Here is an 8,362-nt window from a genome sequence, read left to right as displayed (position 1 = left end):
CACACAAACCTCTGGCTAAGATTTTAGAAACCTCTGATTTCAGATTTTGCATGTTAGGAAAAAAGGAGTTCTTTTTTCCAGGTCTCTGATTAACTAATGTCACACTCTTTGTATTGACATGTTATTGCCCTTCCAAGGCTGTGTTTGCATGTATGTGTGAAAGAAATTATTTTCAGGAAAAAATATCAGTTTACCATCTACGTATGTTCAAGGCCAACAGTAAATGTGGTCAACAAGATACTCTCGTTTTAAAATAAAATAAAAATGAGCGTTATGGAGATAATCATGGTAAAATAAATTGTAACGAAATAAGTCAGTCTGCGAGGTTTCATGCTTCTACTGTCAGGAGCTGCCTACCAACTTGGAAGTGTTTTCTCACACGCATTCTGTCGCCTTTGGTGATTCCTGTCTGGCTCCGGTAATGACAGTCCTTTAGCCCTTTCTCAGTTCTCAGTCAGTAAGTGGTCCTTTGGCTGGCAGGGTAGCACAGCCTACACCTCGCCGGCTTTTAAGGACTTAACAGGAGAGGGAAGAGGGAACACCAGGGGATGTAAAAAATAATTTCTCTCAGTCTCCACACACTCAGCTTCCTGGTTAGCGTTGCGTTAGAGGTCGGGCTAGCCTCTAGTCTCTCCTCTCACGGCACGTCTGGACTGTTTCAAGAAGCAGCAGAGAAACAGTTGGGGCCTGTCATCCTATTACTGATCATTCACGCCACAGTGCGGCCAGACATGAGTGGAGCTGGCCGAGAAGAGGAGAGAGAGAGTGGGAGGGGGAGAGAGAGAGAGAGAGATGATGGTGAGTAAACACTCTTTGTATGGAGAGCCAGGACCCTGAATGTTGGATGCCACAGCAGCAAGCGCTGAGTCGCTAGCTAAAAGGACTCAATGGAACATGAAATGAAATTAGCATGTCCATAAATTCAGGGGACAACAGAGCAAAGCGTGGTCGGATAGACTTTTCTCATGCCAAGCTTTCTCATCTCCTGGCTGCTGCCTCTGCACGAACATCTGCCCCCCTCTACCCAGCGAATGACTAACACGGTGATGTGACAAGTCAGCTGTGTCTGCAAGCCAAACCCTACATAAGCGCTTTATCTGACTCCTGGAAACATATGTGGCTGTTGTGCTTTTGCCAGTCAAGGAAATTTCAGCAGTGAAAGCAGTTTGATATCTATGTGTTTTACAAAAAAAGGTGCAATGTCCTAAATAGATGGCTGCTTTTAAACCACTGGGTAAAGCCCACCTTTAGCCATGCCATTCATAATAGTAAGAGGAGAAGGTGGTAAGATGACATATGAATTAATAAAAAATAGCTTTGTGATAATAGGCTTTGCATATCTAAGGAGGTAATATGTCATTTGATGATTATAGCGTAGGCATAGCATGGGCTGATCATGTGTTGGTGTGATTTAAGCCTTTCAATAGGGGCAGACAGAAATATAACAGGCTGCTTATGTTTCCCATTTACAACGTGATTTATTTTTTTATTTTGTGAATGAGATATACTGCTGGAAACCCTGCTCATAAATATTCTCCTTTTGTTCTGTTAGGGGAGCTGTATTTCCCCCCCTCTGATGAAAACATAAATATAGATTATATGGCTCTTTGGAGCGCTGAATGCTGCTTTGCATGAATAACACAGTGCGTTCTTAAACACAGCCTTACATAGAATACTATAACTGCTTGTCAGGGCACACAGACTCAGGAAACAAGGTTAGGATCAATCAAGTCGTTTTAATTTGTAAACATCAACCAAAGCAGGAGAATTTAAACAAGGTCTTGATGTGAGGTTAACGCTCAGAAGATCATGACCTGACAAACAAGGCAGTCCAAAACAAAGGCTCCAATCTTGCAAGAGTATATCGTCCAACAGAAAGAGTCCAATGGAAAATGTCCAACATAAAAGTTCTACAACCTGGGACGTAGCAGGAAATTCCGGAAACGAGGAGCTGGGTTGGGAAACAAGGCGGAGTCCATGCGCTGGAGTAAGTGTTTCCGTTGAAGAGGCCAAACGGAGAGAGCAGAGTGACAGGGGTTTATATAGGCAGTAGGAGATTGGCTGAGAGCAGAGTGACAGGGGTTTATATAGGCAGTAGGAGATTGGCTGAGAGCAGAGTGACAGGGGTTTATATAGGCAGTAGGAGATTGGCTGAGAGCAGAGTGACAGGGGTTTATATAGGCAGTAGGAGATTGGCTGAGAGCAGAGTGACAGGGGTTTATATAGGCAGTAGGAGATTGGCTGAGAGCAGAGTGACAGGAGTTTATATAGGCAGTAGGAGATTGGCTGAGAGCAGAGTGACAGGGGTTTATATAGGCAGTAGGAGATTGGCTACAGGTGCTGGGGAGTAGCAGAGGGGAGATTGTATGATTGGGTAATCTGCTGACTGGTGATAGGATGATTGGGTAATCTGCTGACTGGTGATTGGGTAATCTGCTGACTGGTGATAGGATGATTGGGTAATCTGCTGACTGGTGATAGGATGATTGGGGAATCTGCTGACTGGTGATAGGATGATTGGGTAATCTGCTGACTGGTGATAGGATGATTGGGTAATCTGCTGACTGGTGATAGGATGATTGGGGAATTAGTAGACAGGGGAATTAGATTGGGAGATCGTTGGAGCAGAGTGACGAGGAGGAGACACTGGTGAAGAACCTGGTGGTGTCGTGACACTGCTAACTGTAATTTAGCTGAACACTCTTAACGCCTTTATAAATTTGATACGTCTCACAACCCTTTCATATTCAGTGTTCTCATGGTGATGGTGTACAATAACCACTCGCTTAAGAAAGGACAGATTGTGTTTTTCTCATATTCTTCTGTAGTGTAGCCTAATTATGACATGCATTTTTACAAGAGAAAAAAGGAGGATGTGACTTTTGATTACTACTGACAGAAGAAATCTACCGCAGGGACTTTTTTCAGATGAGCAAGCCAGATGTGTGCACAGACTTGTGTGTCATTGCTATGCATTGGCCTGCCGAGTCGGCAGCGTTTTGGAGGATGGAGTGTCACTGAGGGGCTGTTGCTCTTTCAGCTTTGGGATTTCATAAATCATTCTGATCAAAAAGGTCTTTTTTCTCTGACTAAGCCTAGGCCCAGGCACCACACTTTAACCGGTCAGTCCAGAGTAAAATGTTTTTTTTTTCTTTCTGGTATGACACAGACCACAAAAACCAAGTCAAGTCTCCCAAAGGGAAAATAAATGTAATTATCAGATGAGTGTTTAGATTTTTTTAACCTACATGTAGTTCATCTTTCACTCACTACAAAAAAGAATATTTAAGCTCCTATCAAATCACATACTGTAAAAACATAAAGGAGGTATGATGCAGGCTGTAGTGGTTTATTCTACCCATGTAACTATTTTATCTGCAAAATAATAATATAAAAAACGTTTCCTAGCTCTTGGCTGCAAACTTTGCTGAGGGGCCTCAGAGGAGCTAGGTTTGTGCCTCAAGGCCATGTCGGGCTGTGGACAGTATGGATAGATCAACAGTCGATAGAAACTGACAGTCCATCCATGAAGATTTGTGGAACAACAACAACAAAAAACACTTGATAAAAAATCTTTTAATAGCATTTAAGGTTGCGTTCTTGATGAAAGTCTGGTTGGCAAATATACTTTATGATGGACTCGGCATCTGAAAGTATGTTTTTTACAAGCAGTATACACATGCATTCCCGGTTGTATTCCCGATGTCTGAAATAATGAGACTACAGAAGATTGTGTTACTCCACGATTTCATCAGATTCCACAGGAGTACTGTGACATGCAGTCAGTGTGTTTGAGCGATCAGAGGTTGTGTGATGTGATGTGTGTGAAGAGAAGCCGACCGGTCAGAGAGCTTGCCATGCTGCCTAGACAGACGGGAGGTGCAGACACTGGGCACATAGCCACGTCGCCTTATGTCCGTCGCACGGTTGAGCTGTCAGGGCACATAACTCCAGATTTTCTGATTCCTTATGCCACATATCAGTTGCATGACAATGGATATGATTTGAATAGGGAGTTGTGTAGAGATTAAATGAATCAATGAGTTAAGGTTGCCAGCCAATGGTTGAAATGAAACCCATTGATGCTTTGTGGAACTGTGTCTCTGGTATAATAAGCATGTAGTTAATAAGCATGCCACAGAAGCATGTAGCCCATACTAACTTCAGTTCACTACATCAACAGCTGATAAACTGCAACATTATTCTTTATTCAACTAGTTAACAGCAGAGTAAAAAAACCCCATGAAAGATACAGTGTAAATGCTACATGTTGCAATTCAGAGGTGTAGAAGTACTTCCCTCAAACTTCCTTCCTTAAAACTCCATTTCCACACCATATGCTGTTTCTCACCAAAGTCATTGCTGATTTATCCCATTACTGGGGAAGCCATGGCTATTTCATCTTTCTCAGGTCCAGACACAACATTATGCTTTTATTATTTGCGTGAAAATCTGAGTGAGCAAAGTAAGCATTATCTTTAGCCTTCAGCTCAGCCCTGAGGCGTTGGAGAAGACTCTGTGCAGAACAGTTAATAAGCTGTCTGTGCCATCTGCTCCAAGCAGCAGGGCCGCCACACGACAGCAGTGGATTGCAAACGCTGAGCTCGCTTGAACTGCCCCGCTTTGTTTGTGTTAATAAAGTGGAGTTCTCCACTCCGTGACACACTTGAACAAGCTTGTCCAGATGTCCGATGCTGGAGATGAATGTCTTTCGAATCACAGGTGCAGATGTACTCACAGGTCCGTGTCCACTTTAATAATGCACTTGCAGATACAATGAGATTTGTGCTGTGCTGGCTAGCCACATTCAGTGCAAAATAGTTGCCACAGGCAGGGTTCAGAGTTCAACTTAACCCTTGTAAAGTTTTCATATTTTTGTTACTCAACCAATGTTCCAGGGTTTGGTGGACCCATACAGCCATAACAATTAATGTCAAAATACTTATCAGATGTGTATTTTAGCTCAAATACCAATTATATAGACATAGTTTATGGTTCATATTTGCCATATACCCCTATAAACAAGGTAAAACAATAGAAACAAGATTTTTGATCATTATTGATGCTTATTTCTTACAACTTAATCAGAACAGGTGCAAGTGCTTGAAATGTAACAATTGTGTTACTTTGTGTAGGAGTAGCAGGTGCAGAAAGACACATTTCACAACATTTCCGCACAGACACCTACACTCAGACACAAACACATACAGACACACACACAGACACATACACACACACACACACACACACACACACACACACACACGGCAGCCCCAGTTAGGAGGAGGACACGGTTAAGGTACATAGCACCTACAATTATTACTCTTGGGTCCAGTAGACCCGAACACCACTATGTAATAGTTAGGGGGGTGTACCATGTGCAGTCATTGACAATAAGTTAGTTATGTTCTTCAAAGAAAATTTGTTTGAGTTTGAAGAAATAATAGATAGCATATTTTTTTCTTTTAGCAAACATTGAAAACGGGTCCCACAGACCCAAACACCTTACAAGGGTTAAAGCTCCACACGGATCTTTGCATTCCTGTCTGCTAGAAAAGCTGTGAACGTCCTGAAAGGCTCTGACCTTTACATTGAGTGGTGAATCAGACTGAACTCTGTCCAGATCCTGTCTGTTCCATTGTCCCTTAATCATTTGGTTTGCACCATCGTTGCCAGTGAATCTTCTTGCAGTGTATCAGATTTAGCTAAGGTGCAACAAAAAGTGATTGACCTCCGCTCTAAGATCTTTGATGTATATGTCCTTTTCTGCAGCCAGTTTGCGTGCGCAGCTTCCAGTGATGTAACCGAGAATGTAATTATGACGTCTACTCCAAATTGGCCTATACTCTTTAGCCGCTCTTTCAGGCTGAACCCATGTTCACTTGGAATTTTTGTGACTCACATGACGCACAATACTTTCACCCCATGTTGTGTAATAGATGTGAAGAGGGATACTGTGATCATTTCACAATTCTTTACTATGGAAAAGATACCATTAACTTCATCAATGAGGTGGTCAAACTGTTTTAAGAGTGTAGGTTTGCACAAAATGGCAGATCTACATGTGGTAAAACCACTGTGGTGAATCTGCTTGTATCAAACTGCAGCTCTGCAGTTAAACCATTCTCAGAGGGTCTGATGTTAAGACTATTTGCCTGGTTGTTTTTTGCAATATTGCAGTATGGAAGAGAGGAGGTAGGAGGGGTAAGACCCTTATATATATTGTACAGTGGTGTAGTCTAGTACAGTGGTTCTTAAACTTTTTGTCTGGTGACCCCACAAAAAAGTATGGCGAGGTCTGGCGACCCCACTTTCCCCAAACCCATTCTAAGTCCTTACTCAAATACCCCCCTCAAATGTTAACAACTAAATCAAGCAAAAACTAGAAAGCAAAGTCATTTGTTTTATTTACTCCATATAGGCCAATATTATTTTCCTTTGTTTCACCTAATAAACTAAACCTAAAACCTAAACCGCGACCCCACGGAAGTTTTTGGCGACCCCATTAGGGGTCGCGACCCCTAGTTTAAGAATCACTGGTCTAGTATACTGACATGTAGTAGTGGGTATACTGAGTTGTAGTATAGTTAGCTGTAGTGGGTATACTGTGATCAACCCCAACCTATCCTTGCCTATTTTAAGTGGGTATAATGAGATGGTGATGCTTTGTAAGTGGGTATACTGCGTAGTCCTGCGTATCACGTAGACTACACCACTGCTTATATACAGTCAATGGGTAAGACCTGTAATGGCAGCATGTAGGAGCAGCAACCACTGAAGCCACATGCCATCTTCCTTGCTTTTTACCTGACCACAGGACTTTTAAAAAATGTATGGTTCAATGGTTCTTCACACAACCTGTTACATTTCTTACACTTTACATCCCTGTGGTGCTCTGGTCCATGAGACACGTTTTCAATGTTCACCACAAGAAAATGGATCAAAGAAATATATTTTCAACGGGAGACTCTCAGGCCTTGGCCTTTTTTTTTGGAAGAACATGTTTAAAAATGTATTTCATGTATACCAAACTCCCAGTACATAGACCTAGAAAAGTGAATGTATTAAACATGATAACAACAGATAGTGTATGAACATACTGTACAAAAACACAGCTTCAGCAATGTTTCAAGCGTGAGTTTATGAGTTTCTCTTTCTGAGCATACTTCATGAAACTACAATGCTTTTGTGGGAGACTGAAAGGTGCCACTATTGATGAATGTTATTTAGCCTCAGGTCAAATATTCTCCATACAGCAATTATGGTTTCACTGTTCTAAAAACCCCAGATTTGGGTCCAGCACACCTGAAAACTATGTAATATTGTTTACAATTAATTTTACAATTTAATCTTATAATAGAACAACAATATACAAAATCGCCGAAGTAGAGGGAGTTGAGTGGTCTCTCGTTATCACGGAGACCAACCCTCTGCCATGTCTGCATTTCATATCAGATGGTGTTAAGAACATCTCCAGCGGTGCATATACCAAGAAGCCTATTACAGTAAGAAAGGGGTGGGAAGGAGAGGCAATGTTAACCATTAACCAGTGAGAACCTCTTGCAGGCCAGTAGGCAGCCAAAGGACCATTGGCCAGGAACTAGCTATAGCTGACTAGGAGGCGTAATTATAGCTCAGGAAATTTGCCTGGCATTGTTGCCTTTTCGCCAGTCTCTTTTAGTTAACATATCAGTGACCCCTCACCCCTGACACACACACACACACACACACACACATGATCCTCTCTTGTTGTTTCAGACACACTGGTGTGTGTGTGTGTGTGTGTGTGCGTTCATGTGTATGTGCGTTCATGTGTATGTGTGTTCATGTGTATGTGTGTTCATGTGTGTGTGTGTGTGTGTGTGTGTTTGTTGGCACATGCATCATTTACCATACTGTACATACATTCACTCTTGAATGCAGTATTTCGTTGAATTCCACTTTTAAGGGAGAAATATTCTAGACTCATTCATCCTCAGTGTCATTCTCCCATTATGTTCCCTCTTTCGCTGATAGAGGAAATATCTCTAGTTCAAGTGAAGCAGACAAGTGTACTATGTCTGTCAGTACAGTTCTTTGTTTTCTAAGGAACATGAAGAAGCCTCAAGACAAGCTGTTAAAGACAAATGCTGGAAGAGGTTTGGTGTTATAGACACAATCTTTTGTGTGTGGGAGTAAACTGTTGACAAAAAAAACTAACTTCAACGTCCTTCAAATAAACACAGAGAAACTGGCTTCAAAAGAAGCAAAGGCACAGTTAATTTACATAAATCCCAACCATTATGTACAAGGGATAAGACAAATCTGAGAGAGGGAAAGAGAGACTGTGAGAGGGCAGACAGTCACAGTTACAGCCAATCAC

This window comes from Alosa pseudoharengus, unplaced genomic scaffold (assembly GCF_046254945.1).
Source record: "Alosa pseudoharengus isolate Yale_2024_CS ecotype anadromous, Long Island Sound unplaced genomic scaffold, YU_APseudo_1.1 YU_APseudo_1.1_scf_10, whole genome shotgun sequence".
In the NCBI taxonomy this organism is placed as follows: domain Eukaryota; kingdom Metazoa; phylum Chordata; class Actinopteri; order Clupeiformes; family Clupeidae; genus Alosa; species Alosa pseudoharengus.
Note: the sequence above shows the minus strand (reverse complement) of the source record.